Source organism: Ictidomys tridecemlineatus, unplaced genomic scaffold (assembly GCF_052094955.1).
Source record: "Ictidomys tridecemlineatus isolate mIctTri1 unplaced genomic scaffold, mIctTri1.hap1 Scaffold_280, whole genome shotgun sequence".
NCBI classification, from domain to species: domain Eukaryota; kingdom Metazoa; phylum Chordata; class Mammalia; order Rodentia; family Sciuridae; genus Ictidomys; species Ictidomys tridecemlineatus.
Genome location: NW_027522365.1, coordinates 159,240 through 178,534, shown reverse-complemented (window position 1 = coordinate 178,534; position 19,295 = coordinate 159,240). Strand labels below are relative to the sequence as shown.

Here is a 19,295-nt window from a genome sequence, read left to right as displayed (position 1 = left end):
TAATTTCTGGGTTGCTTCTCTGTAGTATCTGGCTTCTCCACTTTCCATCACCTGTTTAATCACATCACTAAATTATAATGTTTGGAAAAACTAGAGACAAGTTTTTACTATCTGGACCCTGAAACAGGGTGAGCCAAACAGTTTATTTTTAGCTATTATAAACCATATAATAGTCAAAACCTTAGTTCCCAATGTGTATTTCCTTAGCACAAATTTCTGGAAAATTATGTAAAACATATATATATATATATATATATATATATATATATATATATATATATATATATATATATATATCACCTATTTCCCCACTGAACAGGTTCTACCAATTTATACTTTGACCAATTTACCAACTTATACTCCCATGGTCTCAACACTTTGTTAAAAACAATAGGAACTAATTTAAATTTTTTCTTTATCATTGGCTCTATTATTCTCTTAGCCTTGATCTTTTTCCTTTCTCAGTTATTGTCAAGCAATTTTCCACAGAGATGTGGAATTCCAGGAGGAGGGAGGGGTGCTAAGGATTATTATTATTTTTTTAAGTTGTTTGAGAACCAATGGGAATGGTTGTGACCAGTATGAACAGTCCTGGCTTCTGTAGCTCAGAAAGGCCAAGACTTGGGCACAAAACTTTACAGTGAATGTAAAAAAAAAAATCCCAATCTGACTTGGTCCTCTCTGCCAAGGAAAAACTGAGGGGACTGTGTCTCTGACACAAAAAGATGACTCCTTATAATTTAAAACAGGGAAGAGGGGGAAGCAGAGAAGTCCCTTCCGAATTCGGGGGTTCTATCACTGACAAGCCTCACGGGTGTGACAGGACACGGCAGTGATGAGCGTGGCCCCCTTCCTGCTGCCATCCTCTGACTCCAGGAAGGACACTTCACATTTAGGGGCCAGGTCCTTCACAGTCTCATGCATGACTTTGGCAAAACTGGAAAAAGGGAGAGAAAGACAAAAGAACAAAGCACTTTAATAATGACAGATTTGTGTGCTCAGAGGTGAGAAGTAATGTTGGCAACACACAAGTAATTAAGAGGAGGAGCACGACAGCTACACTGTGGGTCTATTTATTTGTACCAGAAAATTAAGCCTGGGAGATGCTAATAATCTGTCCAAGTTCAATATCACAGTGTACCCATTTAGCTCTTAGCTCAAGGGAGCTAAGATTTCACTCTAGGACAAATGCCTTGGGATTCTGGTGAACTGTGCTCTTAAAATTAATCAGTGAAAGAAGTTCAACAGTCCTATGAGCCACCTATGAGTCTTGCAGAAGTGTGTAACCTCCTCTGCAGGGAGGACCAAATCCTGTGCATGTGGTTTCTATATTTTCCAAGGGTTATTACTTCACATCAGACCTACACTGACTCCAAAATGCCACTGAAGGCAAGAGGGGCAGATGTATAGGGTTTCTGTTAGGACATTACAGAGATCACAGATCATCTTCCTATGGGACTGGAAAAAGAGACAGTCACCATCCAACCCATCCCAATCCAAGAGGGTCAGGATGCCCTCTCATCTGTGAAGCTTAGGATGCCCAGTCCCAGGGTCAGGAGCTAGGTTTCCATCCCTGCTACAGTTTGGATCTAAATGTCCCTCATGTAAGAGGTGGGAGGTTTTTAGGTCACTGGGGCTATGCCCTTGGAGGGAATTGTGGGACTCTGGTCTTCCTTTTTCTTTCTTTTCCACTTTCCAGTCACAAGGTGAGCAGTTTGGCTCCACACACACTCCTGCCATCATGTGCTACTTTTCCACAGGCTCCAAAGCAGCAGGGCCAACCAGTCTTGGACTGAAACTTCTGAAACTGTGAGCCAAAATAACCCTTTCCTCTTTATAAGTTGATTATCACATGTATTTTTTGACAGGAAGAGAAAGCTGAATAAAAGTCCCTTTCCCAACCCTCATCTGGAGCCAAGACTCCTATTTTTACAATGAGACTTATCACTGAGGAGAGGGACGTGGATTTTTGGAGGTCCCTCCCCCTCTTTTCACTAATAGTGCAGACTCAAAGAGCCTCTTAGGTCATTAAAATAAATGTGGTGACAGCTCAACTCATTATATCATAATAGCTAAACTATGGAACCAACCTAGGTGCCCTTCAATTGATGAATGAATAAAAAAATGTGATTGATATTAAGAAAATACATATACATATATGAATATTACTCAGTCTTAAAGATAAATGATGGTATTTGCTTGTAAATGGATGGCGCTGGAGAATAAGCTAAGCAAAATAAGTCAATCCCAAAAAACCAAAGGCTGGTGATTTTTCTGATATGTGCATGCTAATTCACAATAAGGGGGTTGGTTATGGGGACAGAAAGAATAGTAGAATGAATCAGACATTACTACTCTATGTACATATATAACTATAAAACCAGTGGGATTCTACATCATGTGCATCCAGAAGGATGAAAAATTATGCTCCAACTATGTGTGATGTATCAAATTGCATTCTACTGTCCTGTATAAATTAAAATAAAAATTGAAAAAAATCAAGTAGCTGCTATGTAGATAGTGTATAATACTGTCCAAATATATTGAAACTATGTTTATAAATAAAAATGTTGATATAAACATTTTGATTTAGGAAAAAAATACACAAATGTATTTGTGGGAGAGGTGGTCACAGTTTAATCCAGGATTCTCCACCCTCACTTCACCCCGTGGGTACTGTGCAGGCTGGGCACTGCTCTACTCCTTTAGCTTTTAGCTTAAAGGCTTTCAGAAGAGAGTATATGGGCTACTTCCTCACTTCAAAATAAATTATACAAATAGACAAGTGAGAGAAGACAGAAGCAAAATGGTAATAAGAAGGGAGAAAGGAGAAGACAAGGGAAACAAGGAATACAGTTGAAAGAAAGGGGAACTTGATATTTCCATATTGAGGGCACAGCAAAGGGCCAGGCAGCAATCCCTTTCAGTGTCACAGGGCATAGGGTCTGTCTGTGTCTACTCCTCATGGGTAGTATGAAAGCGGCCATCGACAGCACATAAACACATGAGTGCCACTCTCTTCCAATAAAACTTGATTTACATGAGCAATCATGGCTATTGATTGCCAATTCCCTGACCTAGATCATAGGGGGAGAATCTTGCTTGAGTTCCAGCATGTTTGCAAGAACATTCACAGCAGCACTGTTTGTAATATGAGTCAAAATCTAGAAATAATCCACATAGTACACACTTGGGAGGCTGAGGCAGGAGTATTGCTCAAGACCCAGCAGTTTGAGACCCTGGACAACATAGCAAGACCCCATCTCCAAAATAAATAAACAAACCATAAATGCTGTGTGAGAAAAGCCAGTCACAGAAGAAGCCATGTGATTCTATTCATGGCAAGTTCAAAAATCATGCTCAATTTCTAGTATATGTTTACTAAACAATATAGATGTGTAACATAGAGACTCGGGGAAAAAAAAGCAAGAGACTGAGTTGGGGCAGCCCTTATTTCTAGCAGAGTAGGGAGAGGGTGCAATTGCAGGGCGGGGTGGGGGGCAACACATGTCCAATACTGAACACAGGCTTGATTCTGGTTCTGATTACTGATCTCCAAATTACAAACATTAAAAACAACTATTTAATAATAATTTTCTATAAAGTTAAAAGGGGAATGGGGACAAAGACAAAGCGATAAAGGTCTGGGGTCAGGAACTCACTGAGGATGTAGAGGGTCCCATCCACACCCACTATGACTTTGAGGGTGTCCAGCCCACGGTTTTCCTGTATCTTGTCCACAAAGACAGCCATGCCTGAACGACAGAGCTGGGCTGCCCGCCATGCCACCACGGTGCACACCTCCTTGACGATGATGCTGTCATCACAGGTGCTCTCGAGGCCCAAGTGGTGCAGGATGGCACGGACTTGCAGCAGGGCCAGGCAGTCTCTGTGGTGGAAGGGAGACGGTGAGTGGTCAGTCAAGAGCAGAGAGGGCTGGAGACCCCTCTCTGGTTGGCTCTTTTATCCTGAGAGTGACAGGAAATTTTAAAAGAAGGTCCTCATTCTACTTTGTGCAGGGAAGGTAGAACACTGTCACTACAAAACATATCCAAAACCAAAAGAACTTCATTGTCTACTCATTTGGAAATAATAAAGACAGTGGCCATGCTGGCATGTGGCATTTCTAGCTGTAGAACACGTTTATGTCCCTTCTCTCATTGCTGTCCCTGGGTCTTCAGGAAAAGCATTAACTCACTAGCATTACACTCCTGCTTGATTTCCATTCCCCACACTGGGTAGTCTGCATTCTGCTTGTGTCCTTTTTATGAAATAGATGCACATAAAATTGTAGTAAGAAAATAAACCCTATTTTATAAAGAAAACTATTTTAGAGACCTAGAATCATCTCCTCACCCATCAACTGAGCAGACTCTATTCACTGGTGCAGATGCCCTTGGGGCCCACTCAGGTCAGTTACCCAGTTCCTGGTCTATGCTTTGAGAGTAACCATAGCATTAATTATTTAAGGGCTCTGAAATTCACCATTCTAATTTGGAATAGAGTTTTCTGCCATTAGACCAGAGGACAGAGGCTTCAGTCTAACAAGACACAGCATAGCATGATTCTGCCCTGCCTGATGTTTACTTAGTCCTTGATAGAGTGAAGCCTGTCCTCTTTAATCAATCCTCATTGCCTGATTGTTGCAGCCAGCAGTGAAGGAGAATCCCCAAGCCAAGCATGGATGCTTCATCACATTATTTTCCTCTGCACATTTTAATTTACATCCTATAATGGGGTATCTTTCTTGTTCTATTTGACCTAAATATACAACAATATCCCTGTTCATGTCCCCATGCCATGCTCAGCACCATCTTTCATGTGTGAGCCACTAGACTGACTTGTGTGAGCCCTGCTCTGATCTCACTTGAGCTGTGAAATCCTTCAGCTTGTCTGTCCATGAGAAATACATAGGACATGACCGCATCCTCCTCCAAACCCTAAATCAACTCTCACCTCTCAATCTGAGACAAGAACTTTGTTTCAAAGATTCCCCTTGTCTTGAGCTGCTCTGAGATGCGGCCGCGGAAGAGCAGCCCACGCTTGGTGAAATCGATAAGGATGTTACGGACAATCTCGCCCAAGTACATGCCACTGATCAACTTCTCAAACTTGTAATTCATGGAGGTTAAATAGGAAGGTGGTGTGATGTGTTGAGACAGAACGGAAAGTGGAGGACAGCATGGCAGGAAAGGAATGCCACTTAATTCACTTGAGCAGGATTCCTAGTGTCCTCTCACACTGATCCTCCACCTTCAGCAAAACTGAGCATGTGCTGTCTGCTCACACCCTCCCCTCACCCGACCACCATCACCACCACCACTCATGGAGCTTTGTGATGCTGGCCCTTGAGCAGTTCTGGCAAGAGAGGGTGCTTGACGCTGGATGGCTGGGGGAGGAAGAAAGGATTTGCTCCTGTGTGGGTGCCCCAGCAATGCTGTTTTACCCTTGCAGCAGCAGTGGTCCACTCATCATTTTTCCCTCACAGACTCAGCCCTAGGTTTTGATCCCACCCCCACCTCCACTTTCCCGAGCCTCCAGGTGGAAGCAGCTTCCTCATGTTTACTAACTCAGAACTTTCTAAGAAACCCATTGTCATCTCAAGATAATAAGCTTCCTTGCAAATGCTATGGTGGAGTCTCCGATAACTTATTGCTGTCCAGTTCTGGAATACAAGGCCCTCACCTAGTTGGGTGCCTACCTCTGTTTGCCCAGGTTGAGCGAAAGATCATCCACAGCCTTGTCAAATTCCGTGTGGAAGTCGTCCAGGCATCCATTGCCCTAAAGCCCCCCCCACTCTATGTTGACGCACATCTGCCCCTCTTCTCCATCCACCAGCTCCACGTTTCACATCTCCTCAATGTAGCAGGCATTGCTACCCATGCCTGCCAATCACAGGGACACCAGGTCTCACTCAGCTCCAGCCTCCCACCCATCCAAGGCTGTACCCCCCGCCCCTGTGGGGAGGATGGTTGATAATGTTACCAACAATGAGGCCAACCTCACAGTGAGGGTCTTCATAGCCACAGGTCATCATAGTTCCAACTGTGTCATTAACCATAGCCACCACATCCAGGTCAAACTCCTAAGAAGGCAGAAGCAGATGCCTAGTCCACAAGTGAACCCCAACATTCTCCCTTCAGACATTTGCAAGGACACTTACATGTATATAAAATACATCTCAAATGCTGTGGCTCACTCCCTTATTTCATACTAGGCTCGCTCAAGGCTTGCATGAAGACTTCCTTATTGTGCTGCTATTAAGATTGCTACTTCCCTGCTCACTTTATCTGCTCTCCTTGTCCAACTTCATTTATCTTAGCCCTTAATAACAGTTGCCATTGGATTATGGGTTTATGTTTGAGAACAAACGTTCTTTTTTGTTTTGTTTTGTTTTGTTTTGCTGTCATTCCTGAATCCCCACACCCAGAACAGAGCTTTATGCACAGTGGACACTCAACCATTGCTGAGCTGAGTGATTACATCAATTTTCCTGCCAGCCAAAGCAACTGCACTCAATGTTGGCCCTCACAGATCACTTCAAGCATCAAGGAATCAATGCATGGGGTCTCCTTTACCTCTCGCCTGTGGATCACTTCCTTCAGCAGGGTGACCATGTCCTCACCCTCGCATCCAGATGCCTTGAAGCCTTTGGTCCACTTAAGGAGGATACTCTAAAAAGCACAGAGAAGACCTCAGAGAAGGGTTGCTGGGTCATTTCTGGGCTCTCAATCTTTTAAACTAGACAGATTCCCTGGAGTAACTAGCCATCTCACCTACCAGTGATCCTCAATCTAAGGTTGTTCCTAAGGTTGCTGCTTGGATTTACTGAGTACTTTCTGTACACCAATGCTGGTGCATGATATATGCTACACCATTTAATCCCCACAGCCATCTTTGGAGAACATTTATTATGATCACACCCACCTTTTACAGGTAACCCAGGCACCCAGGTGACTTGCCTAGGCCTAGTTTGAAGCTAAAAGCAGGACTCACCTCCAGACCTGCTGACTCCAATTAATGGCTCATAAGCACTGTGCAAATGTCCCAATACATGTTTCCTTTACTGGGCAAAGCAGTTTTGCCCTGTACCTGTCCTTCACTTAAATCAGAAGGGTCAGTACATCTCTTAATTTTTCATACTTCCGTATCCAGTGAACGAGTACCTGGACACAGCTGGGGAAGTGTCTAGGCCTCACATTTCTTAGTGAGAAAGCTCTCTAAGGCTTCTCAGAGTCCTCTGTGGGCCCATCTTTAATGTGGCCCTTGACCATGTCACAGGGCCATCTGGAAGTAAATGCCCGGTGGCTTTGCACGTGGGAGAAATCTTTGTTCACTGGAGCCCTCTGTGCTGCCGAACACCAGGAACCAGTGTCAGCAGTCCCAGATCCATTTCCCAAGAGGCTGGACCCATCAGTGGACTGTGTGCTCACTACCTCCCACTTGCATGGTGTCCCCAGGCCTTGCTTGGTGGTTCATGCCCATCACCTTGGCATCTCATCCACCTGGATGTGTCACACCATGAACAGATCCCAAGAGACTCAGAAGAACAAAGCGCATTCCTGTGGAGCCTTGGTTTACACACTCACATCCAGACAAGGGTGTGCTCACCTCCACCCATCTCTCTCATCTGCACATTAGCTTCATATCTCTGGCAAAAGTTTGACGCGTTAAAATTTATAGAATGTCCAAGTAATATCACTTCAGGTAATCCTTATAAAAAGACACCAACAGTCCCCAGCAGCTGGGGAGACTTGCCCAAGGCCAGTAGCGAGTAAGTACAGCCAGAGGCCCTCAGGCCTCCTGAGCACCTGCTAATACCTCATCATCAGGATGACCTCAACAGCTAACAGATAGAATCGTCTTTCCCTTTGTTTGCTGTTCATTTTTATGATCCTAGACATAACATGTGCTCTTTACAGAAAATTGGAACATACAGATTAAGATCCAGCAGGATGACTGTTCTATTCAGATAAACTACTTCTATTCAGATAAAAACAGTTATCATACCCAATAAAATATATAAATACATGGTATGAAAAGATAGTGTCTGTTTAAAATAAAATAAAATAAAAATTTGTAGGAAAAGTCTGGAAGGACCTTGTTGGAATGTTATTTTTACTTTTCTATTAATCATTTTTTCTTCTTTTCTATATAATATAGATATTATAATTCTCAAAAATTTAAGAATAAATAAATAAAACCTCTCCCCATCAAGTCATTCTTCTAATTTGCTCCAAGTACTCCTCACCTCCTCCAGGACTGCACTCAGATTATCACCTCACTGCGTCTTCAGAGCTGTAGTATCCCATTGCCATGGTCCAAACAGCAGCTCTTACTTTCCTGAGCTTGCTTCAACAGCCCTGTTTGGAAGCATCTAAGGCAGGAACCATGCCTTTTGCACCTGGAAACTGCATCCACAGCACCATAACCCTGCAGCATGCATGCAAGTTTCTACATGACTGGCTATGTCAGAGAGGAACCACTGTTCAAATAAAAATACTCTAATATCGAAGCCATCAGCCCAGATCCCAGCATTGCCTACTCAGCTGTCCTCCATCTCTTTATGTACTCTTATCCAGAACATCTGGGAACACCAGATCTTCAATTCCTCTTTCATTCATCCAAGGCAAGTTGAACAGGAATGAGAGGCAAAAGTGAGTCTAGAAAGACCAGAGCATCCACATTTACAGGAGACAAAATAAAAATGCCTGAGCCTGTAAAGCCTCAGGAGCAGGAGAGAGAATTTGAGCTCATGGGCTCAAGACATCAGAAAAACAGAATTCAAATAGTGGCTTGGCTACTCCCAAGCTAGATGACCTGGAGCAAGGCACCAAGTACCTAAGTAGACCTTATCTTCTTTACTGAAAATTAGGCATATGAACACTTAACATAGATGGTTGCTGTGAGGATTGAATGAGATAATGCACATGGGAAGCTAAATGTATTATGTGGCATACAAATAAGTGCTTAAAATATGTGAGTTTCATGTTTTGTTTTAGCATCACCATCATCATTCTTCCAAAGAAAGTTGGATCCTAACTAACCCATTTAACCTTCACCAGCCTCAACCAACTTATTCTTATCAATGGGCCCTTACTCCCCAAGGGTCACTAGTGCCCTTCTTTCACTCATTAAGGTCAATAAAGCCCATAGGAGAGCCCTATGGGAAGGCACTGTTACCTCATCCAAGCTGTTCTGCTGGCAGGGGAAGGAGAAGTTGAAACCCAGAGGCAGAGACACACCCTTCATGCCCATGTGCTAAAGAAAGTTAGTGATGCATTGGATGATGTGGTCAAAGAGCTGTGGGGAGAAGTTGGAGCACTAAGAAAGAGGCCCTGGCCTAGATGGGCTAGCCCCAACAAGACCTCAGTAGGAGCTCAAGGTTTCTATCCAGAAGAAATGAAAGCTCAGGCACAAACCCAGAGAGCAGCCTGGGCCTGGGGCGCACCAACCTTCTCCAGGTCCATGGGTGAACAAGGAAAGAGCTGTCATTGAAAGCAAGAAGCTTCCTGGGCCCTCCTGGAGGCTCCATGCTGCTCATCTCCTCGCCTGTGCCATGCATGACCTCCCGTGGGATGGAGTAGATCTTGTTGTGCATCTCTACTCCTCACTGCTTCCCATTTCACACACGCACCAGCAGGACCTGGAAATTGGTTCCTACAAGGTCCAAGGCCAAGAAGTCCCCTTTCTCTGGAAAACAAATCCAAGGAGGTAATGAGCTGGGGTGACAAAGAGTGACAGTTTATGTACCTTCCCCTGACAGGGCCCACTCTACAGCTTCAGCAGCCTCAGGGGGTGATGGAGTGTGAGCTCTATTTAATGATGAAGAAAAAAAGATGCCCCAGGATGAGATCTCTGCTGGCTCCTTAGTGACTCTCAAATGAGTCCACATGCTGGGGGCCCAGAAGTCAAAGTGAGCACTGCAGAGCTCTGGGGATGCTGATAGAGTACATTTAAAACTATCTAAATATGCTATTTGTGCCAAATCAAATACCACCTTAGGTTAGATTCCAGACTAGAGAAGGAAAAAGAGAGTGTAATTCTTTAAAAGAATTAGAAGGAAAATCTTTTAAAATGAGAAAAACTTCCACCATTAGGCAATTTCAGTGTGCCACAAGCCTCACACACAGTCCCCATCCAACACTTAGGCCATCCTAAAGGATACAGTTCATTCCTTTCTTATGGATGATCAAAATCTGGCTGAGATGGACAACATTACTTATGTAGAATCACATCATTAGAAAAAGGGAGAAGGATCAAACCCTAGTCTCTGGAACCTATACTAACTGCTACATTGGCCTGCTCAGCAATCATTTTCTCTGATTTGGGAAAAGACCTTGATTTATTAGGTTACAAGACCTACAAGAGGGTTTATAGTGATAAACTCAACTCTTCCAGGGTAGTGCAAATCAGTCATGAATGCTGTACAGACCAATGGGCATAGCTGTGTGCTGGTAAAACTTTATTAGCAAAAGCAGGTAGTACAGTATACTGACCCTTGAACCAGACCAAGTAATGGTTGTGAGCAGTGGCTCTGGTACCTAAATTCCTGGATTTGAATCCCAGCTCTGACTTTTGCTAGTAGCGTGAACTTGGGCAAGTTTCTTAACTTCTCAGGCCTCTGTTTTTTGCCACATACAGCAGTTGGTTAATACACAAAAGTAACTACTAATCTTTAATAGCTAACAAATGTTAAATAAATTAATAGGCATTAAGTGTGTTGATACATAGTAGGTACCAGTAAGTACTGTTTGATTTTAGCTGAGGTATGTCTGGTTGACTCTAGTATTATAGTAATATAGCTTCAAAAACAGGTGGCAGTTCAAATGTCCAAGGCTAATGCTAACGGACCTCCCCAATCATCGATGCTAGGACAAAGGCCTGCCAGGAGAGCATCTCTGCTGCATACCTATGCCATCGGGGGTATCACACACGTAGGTGGGCAGCATCTTCACAGGGGAGATGGAGTGTGTCTCCTTGTTCATACCTCGCTCCATTTGAAGCTCCATCCTCCTCTTGACCTCCAGCAACTGCTCATGGCTCAGTTTTAGAGGCTCCAGTGTCTTCTGGTGGGCTCTTTGTTGATCAGCCAGTCGGTAAGCCATCACAGTCACCATGGCTGCCCCTTTGCTGCTGCCACCCTCAGAGCCGAGGAAGTGAATGACACAGTCAGGCAACAGCCGACTTACAGCCTTGTGAAGACGCTTGGCAAAACTGTAGGCGCCCAGGTGAGATAAGAGACAGGTGTCCACAGTTAAGGTCAGTGGTATAAATGGTTGCACAATGGCTCACTGCTTCAGCCCAAAAGTTGGGCCTGCAAGAGCAGAGGCTACCCTCAGCCTTCTCCCTCCACATTTTCCCATGTTAGGAATCCCTGTATAAAACCTCAGATGACCGCCCTGGTGGGGTTTATCCCCCACTGAAAGGAAAGGACACTTCTTGCAAAACACTGTTCCCTATGTGCAGTCACAAAAAATCTCCTCTGCCCAGGAGATTGCAATCAGCCTCTGCAGTCTAATAGAATCAGGTGGCTCTAACATTACCCATTTTTCATGTTCCATAACTCATTTTATTTGAAGATGTAACTTCTTCTGCACTCTCACCTCTCTTTTGCCAATTTCTTCCAACCATCTCAAGGTATCTGAACAGCTAAAGATAACATGTTATGTTTGGCAAGAAACTCTCCAGGTGCTGACTGCTTTGAGGTATCGCTCTGGTACTCCAAGTGTGGTCCATGAGCCAACTGCCTCATTGGAGGCTGTGAGATTCAGGATCTCAGGCTCACCTCAGACCTTCTGACTCAGAATCTGCCTCTTAAGATCCCCATGTGATTCATGTGCACATTAACTAAAGTTTGGGAGGCACTGAGCTAGGAGATTAGGGGACCTCAGAGCTGAGACCTTCCACAGTGACCAGCTCAGTTAATGATGCCATATTGACCTGGCACTCATGTTAGGAGAAATTAAATGAGTGCAACAAGAGGCATCTTCCAGGTCCCAACTGAAACTTGAATATCTGGATATATATAACCCAAGGGATCAAAACATGCAGCATGGCATCAATTCAATACCCAAATCAGAGGCTGGTAACCCCCAGGACTGAGGTGGTCCCTGGCAGAATACATAGCACATATAAGAACCACCAAGAATCATAAGAGTAAAGAATGAAACTCTGTCTTATAAAGAAGAGGGTGGCCAAGAAGAGTACCCAGCATGCAGGGGAGCTCTGAGTCATCATCAGCCTTCAGAAATCACCTCCACCCACACCAGGAATGACATCCTCCAGTAGCCACTTGCTCCATTGGGAACTATAATTCTACAAAGACCCCTGACACCTTGGGATGAAAAACAGAGCTGCCCGATGGAGTCACCAGGTCCCAGGTACTCTGGGACCTCCTTCACTCCTGGGCCCAACATGCTGACTCACTGAAGGTGTTTCTTGTAGACGGAGCCATCAATCCCAAAGGTGGAGCGCACCCTATCCTCACCCTTGCTCTCCTTGATATGCTGCAGCACAGCAGCCAGGGTGGCTGCACACAGGTTGGTTGAGCGTGTGGACACAATCTGGCAGATCCCTTGAGTGGCCACACAGTCCTCCTGCAATGGATTCAGACCCAGCCACACCATCACCTGGTAGGCCTTCCGGATGCCATCCTTATCGCTGGGAATGAGAAAGATAGTGTGTGTGCACTTGTCTTACCCACTGTGGCCAACAGGAGGAGGGTGTGGGTTGGCAAGGAAGCCCATCAGCTCCAGCAAACCCCATCTATCAGTGAGGACACAATTTCTCTTATGACCTTGCTACCTGTTTGTGAGCAGGGTGGGGACAACAAGGAGGGAATACAATGCAACATCGTCACCTTGAGGTATCTTTCCCAGACATCACATACACACACACACTCTCTCTCTCTCTCTCTCTCTCTCTCTCTCTCTCTCTCTCTCTCTCTCTCTCTCACTCACACACACTCACATACAGTGCTAACCTGGCTCATTTTTCCCCCAGTAAGTAAAACCAGTATTTCTTTTCTGTGTGCTAATATGAAGATAAGACCTGGTTCATGGACCTTCTGCACCCTTTTCATTTGCCATTTACTTGTCTTAGGGTAAACAGACAGAATCTCTGCCTCTATAAACAGTCACCTCTAAACATGTGCCAGCTGTGCTGCCCATCTGTTCTCTCTAAAGCAGCCAGAGTTTGTCTGTGTCTGAAGATGGTGGGAAAAGGTAGGTGATTTGACACCATAAGTGCCCTTCTCAGGGGAGCCAAATGCCTCACTATATTGAGTACTATCATCCCCTTGGGGTGTAGCAAGTTTAGCCACTGTTTAAAGGTTCCACTCAGAACAAAGTCCTTGGAATGCTTTCACTGCTCCTTTTGGCACTGAAATCACCTCCTCTCTCTACCTGGTTCCTCAACTAATAGGACCCCCTCTATTCACATGAGGAAATAGCAATAATGGAAAACTAGCCCCAGCTATCAGGATACTATGGGCCATCCTCACTCCCACCCCCGGGCTGGACTAAGAGTGGGTAAATATATCTGTGGGCATCCAAGCACCTATTTTTCTGTTTTGAAGTAGGGCTCAGGGTAGTCCCTTTTGAGAACTGCTGATAAGAAAAGACATGTCAGAAATTCAGGAGAAGAACAAGGAGATAGATGCAAACAAGTGTTAAGGTGCCCCCATTAATGCCTCCAGGATTTAACCCAGGGCAACAGCCCAAGTCCCTGCATGCGCAGGCCAACTGTTTCTAGAACCCTGAGTCACTTCATTAGCATCACCCTCAAAATCCACAGGAGCACAGACAAGTAGGTAGAGTGAATTCACAGACCCACCATGGGTAACCTTCAAGACCCTATTGTGGCCAGGTGACATGGAAAATGCCTAAAATCCCAGCAGCTTGAGAGCCTGAGGCAGAAGGATCATGATTTCAAACCCAGCCTGAGCAACTTAGTGAGGCTCTAAGCAACTCAGCGAGACCTTATCTCTAAACAAAATATTTTAAAAAGAACTAGGGATGTGGCTCAGTGGTTAAGCACCCCTGAGTTCAATCCCCATTATCACCCCCCCCAAAAAAAGGCAATCATGTGGACCTCCTACTCAAAGAGTCAAAAGCCAATGCCTCATCCATGTTCTCCAAATGCCTCTCCCCATAACCAGACACTCGGTTATGGGGAGAGGCATTGGGACCAGAAACTTACTCTTCAATATCTGAGACATCTTTGGTTTCAAAGCTGCCTGTGGTGAGCAGTTCTGGGCTGAGCTTCCCCTGGAACAGCAGCTCTTCCTTGGCCATCTTCACCAGGATGAGCCTTACCAGCTCCCCCATGTACACCCCACTGATCATCTTCTCAAACCTGCAGGGAAATACAGACCAAAGCAATAATACCCCCCCACCGTCCATGAATGCACAACTTTCCTAGGGAGGCAAGACACAAATATGTGAGATTCAGCATGCTTTAGAGGACAGTATGATTAAGGATTAACTTTTTCAGGTGTGTGTCAACCTGACAGCTGGGGGGCTGCAGGAACTGCGGGATTAGGACTGACCCTCAGGCTGGTGAGTCTTGAACAATGGGAAAAAACAGGATTTAAACAGATGAAACAACCAAGTGTATAGAACATTCTGGACAGACTGAATTTTAGGTAATTTAATTTTGTGTAGGAGAATGTTTTTTAAAATTTCTTCTCTCAAAAAAAAAAGCTTCTTTGAAATAGAATCTCACGTAGAGACCCAATATTTTTTTTCAAGAGGAAAAAAATTCAACCTGATTAAACATAGGCACAAGCCTCTTTAAGGCAATTTGTGGATTCCTGAGAAAATGGTGGGGTGGGGAGACAAGTTGGGGCAGGAAGATAGAGAGGCAAGATTACAAAACCAAATTAGAACAGCTCTCAAAGAGTCTGGGGGTAAACACAATGGAAGTTTCGGAGCAGGCTGGTGATAGAAGAAACATGTTTTAGAAAGGCAGAGATCAGCTCCCAACCTGAGGCAGTTTGGTAATTTAATTTTGCAGCACTAGGTGACACTGTTTTCTTTAGAAGTCTTTCCAGTGACGACTATGTGGCAGAGGAAACTCAATCTCTTTTGGGCAAAAAGACCCATTGGTCTCTCAGAAAGCCTCTGGGTCTTAGAGAGAGGAGGCTCCTAGGGCTACTGGTACTGTCTAGGACTGGCTTCAGTGACAAGGAGGCCAAGAGCAGGGGTGTGGAAGGGACTTGGACATTACCTACAAAGAGACAACTTAGGCCAAGTCGGAAAGCATTGGAGCTAAGGGACAGGTGGCAGCATTTGTTCCGAGCACAAGGCACATTGAAAATGTCAAAGCACCAACATGGGCACCTGCCTTGGGAGTAACCTGGCTTCAACAGTGAGGATTCCACATCTTCACATGTGAAGCTGGTTGTATAGAAGCTAAGGGAAACACCCCCAGGGCAAGCGGGTCTCTACAGTGTGATGTCATCGCTCATGATTTTGGGGCTACCTCAGCTGACAATTTGAAAGATGACTTCCCAATCTTTTTTTTTTTAATGGATAAACCAGGAATATGCTGTCAAGATCTGGTGGGGAATTTTGTCTTTTGATACTTCAAAGGGTACAGGGCTCTTTGGAATGACATGGGCATGTCTCATTAATGGAGGCAGGCATTGAGTGAGTGACTTCTCAGCTCATAAACCTCTGGCCACCTATGGCAGACACAACCGGTATGTTCCTAAGTTCAGGTAAATGGACTCACATTTCAACACGTAAAAAAAAAAAAAAAAAAAAAAAAAAAAGCTTATGACTTAATGAAACCAAGCTTTGAGGAAGAAAGGACTCCCCAGTAAAGCAAAAGGCTGCCCACCACTGACCTGGTATATAGGGCTAGTTTTCCTTTCTAAATAGAGATCTGTGCGAAAAGACTTCCCAAAACAGTCCCAACACCAAGAAGACCATAGAGATGCTGCATTGCTCAAAATGTTTTGTAACTATGTTTAGTGCTTGTAGCAATCCAGTCTCAACATCTTCAGAGACATTTGGCAAACGTGAGAATGAAATAAGGTTGTGTAAGAGTCGAAAATAACATAAAACCAACTCTGACCTGGCTGGAGTGTAGAAGATTCAGGTCACAAAATGCTGGGGCCTTTTATCCGATCTACTTCGAGATTATGGTTGGGCCACAGACCAGGGGTGGAGCCCAAAAAGGCTTCTGAGAAGCCAGCCTTTCCATAAGCCTTCATCAGTCTGCAACTGAAGCAGGAGGCCCTGGGACTCTGTGGGTTGGCAGTGAGCAGCGATATGATATAGCCTGGTCCTTTGTGGGGTGCAGTGGTTGAGAGCTACTAAGGGGCTTTTAAGAACTAGGATATGGCCTTCCAAAGTGAATGTGTTGAAGGATGATTGGGTTTATCACTCACGCTGGTTTTAGAGCCCTCTCAGCAATTTATATTCCCAAATGTTCCCATAATTGGTGGGTACCTTGGCAAACTTTGGGGGACAAAGTAAGACTATAGAGATGACCTGAAAACAAATGCCCTGTCCCTGAGCAGCCCCAACCTCAGTTCCCAACACACACCCCCAACCCCTCCCCCCAAAGGCCCACTCACAGTTGCTTCCCAGGGTTCAGTGAGCCCATGTCCATCTCTCGGTCAAACTCCGTGCAGATGTCATTGAGCACGCCATCGTCCCCAAAGGCCCCCCACTCCATGTTGATACACATCCGCCCCTCGTCGCCCTCCACAATGTCGATGTGGCACATTTCCTCCATGTAGCAGGCATTGCTGCCAGTGCCTGACCAAAGCAAGGAACTGCTCAAGCACCTCCCTATGCATCCCTCCCCTGCCCCCATCTTCCTATCACGCTACTGTCCAAGGCTGCTCCATATTAGGATCCCTTCCTGCAGACTCCTGGACTACCCAATATATTATCCAGAACTCTACTACCCCCAGCTCCACAAGCCTTGGCTTGGCCCTCCAAAGACACTACATTGTTATCTTCAAATATAACCCAGTCTACAGGTCACTCCCTTCTTTTCAGCCCACTCCCCCAACTGCACATCCGGCTCTCATACCCAGAGCTCACTCACCCACAATGAGACCAATCTCACAGTCTGGTCATCATAACCACAAGTCATCATGATCCCAACCATGTCATTCACCACAGCCACAATGTCAATATCAAAGTCCTGTATGAATGAAATGGAGGGTTATGACCTTCACCATCACATAAGGGATGGATACAGGATGTGAAGATGGAAAAAGAGCAGCAAGACACACAGCTCAAGTGCAACAGGCTTACTAACCCAACTCAGAGCCAAGGAAGGTGCGAGCTGGAAAGCTAGATCCACACCCAGGTGAACATCGGGCAACTCACTCCCACCCTGCTTGTTCTCATTGTGGAGAACCATTTTCCTGACACCAGCCCTGTGGTCTAGTTTGTAGCCATTACTGCACTAAGAAAAGTCAATCTTGTTGGCTTCTTCTACTTCTCTTTCTTCTCCCTCTCACCTCCCCTCTTCTTCCTTCTCTCTCCCTTTTTCTTTTTCTCTCTCTCCCTCCCACTCCTATGACAGAACTTTATCTTGTCCACTCTCGGCCCCATTGTACTGTCATGTCACCATTATGCCAACTTCCTTACTTGAAATGATATGAAGTCTTCTTCAGGACAAGGTTTTTTCTTGCACCAAGACTAAGATTACTTTCCACCATGTTAATCTCAAAACCCCAAAGGCATCTGATCATATATAAAATTACTGTGTAATAGCAGAGAAGAAGAATACCTCCCCTTAAGCTCTACAAAAGCTTCTCAGGCTGAGTTTGAGCACAGACTTCAGGGTGAATCCCAAAGGGCCTGCACACCTGAGGTCCCACCAATCCACACTCACCCCTCTCTGCTGGATGGCCTTCCGGATCAGAGCCACCACGTTTTGCCTTTCACACCACTGGACTTGAAGCCCTTGGTCCATGAGACCAGGAAACTCTACTACAAAAAAACTAAGGAATGAATATTGATTTTCTACAATTTAAACACAGGCCACATTTTGGCAGGCATCATTAGTAGAGCTCTCTGATGCCCAGCTAAAGTCATGATTGAATTTGTAGACTGTCTCCTGACTAGCGGAGGAAAAAGAAACTCAGGATCCTCCCAGGTTCAGGAAAGGAGATCAAATGAGTGATTCCTTCAGGATTTACTACCTCTAAGAAATAGAAGGAGCAAACTTTAGACTTGCCAAAATAAGATATGTATATCCTTGAATCATTAACTCATGAAGCAACCTTCTTCCAAGACCTTTCATCAAAACACTCAGGATCAAAAGAGTTCCTAGCTTTTCATTCCTGTCGCCCTGGGTGGGATTGGGACACTGTGCAATAGGTGTGAAATGCAGAGTAACAAAGAGCACCCACCTCCCCGATACTTTTTCACCCCTCAACACCTCCACACACGCACAGTCACCTGGAGCCCAGAACTCTAAATACTGAATCCTTAGCTATAAAATCCCTCAGTGCTACTGCCGACACCACAGCAACAGATGGCCACCACGGCGTTCTTCCCAGTCCTCCCAGCTCCAGAAGCGAAGCAATGCAGCAAGTCTTCTGAAGAACCCATCTTACTTCATCTAGTTTACTCTGGTGGCAGGTGAATGAGAAGGTAAAGCCCAATGGGAGCTTCTTGTCTTTAATTTGGAGCTTATCCATGAAGTTGGCCAGGCATTCAGCACTGTGGTCAAATAGCTAAGGACACATGATACAGGAAGATGAGCAGGCAGAATGGCAAAGAAATTAAGACCTTGGGCTCACAAAGGAATTAGTTGAATTTGTACCAGATCTTCTTACTCTCTGAGTCTTCATTTGTTTTTCATCGAAGAAATGGGAATGGTAACTAGACTGCCCATAAAAAGTTCCCCAAATGATTAAAAGAGTCAGTTCATATAAGGGCTTAATACTAGTTAGTACTCATTAAAAGCTGTCTTCCATTTAGACTATTTATCTAAACATCTGTCAAAATAACCCTGAGAGGAAGGGGTAAATCGTAGCCAAAGTTATCAGAATGTCCTCGCACGCCCTACAAATAGGACATCCTTTGGTGGCCCTGGCAGACCCCCCAGACACAAATTCCTAGCCAATTATCTTACCAGAAAGGAAAGTTCACCTCACCATCAGGTAGTACTTCAGCATCCCTGTTTCTTGTGACTGGGGGAGTGGTGGAACATTCTGTGTTGGCATTCTATGAACCAACTTAGCAAAAATGAGTAACTTTTTTCTATTTTTTCCTCTTTTCTAGAAAACTAATCACCTAGGGGCAATCCAAAGAAGT

The 19,295-nt window shown here is 44.8% G+C and overlaps 1 pseudogene; it reads right to left on the bottom strand.

Moving 5' to 3' along the window:
• Nucleotides 1-795: 795 nt before the first annotated feature.
• LOC144373171 (hexokinase-2-like) lies at nt 796-18,708 on the bottom strand (annotated as a pseudogene).
• Nucleotides 18,709-19,295: the final 587 nt, after the last annotated feature.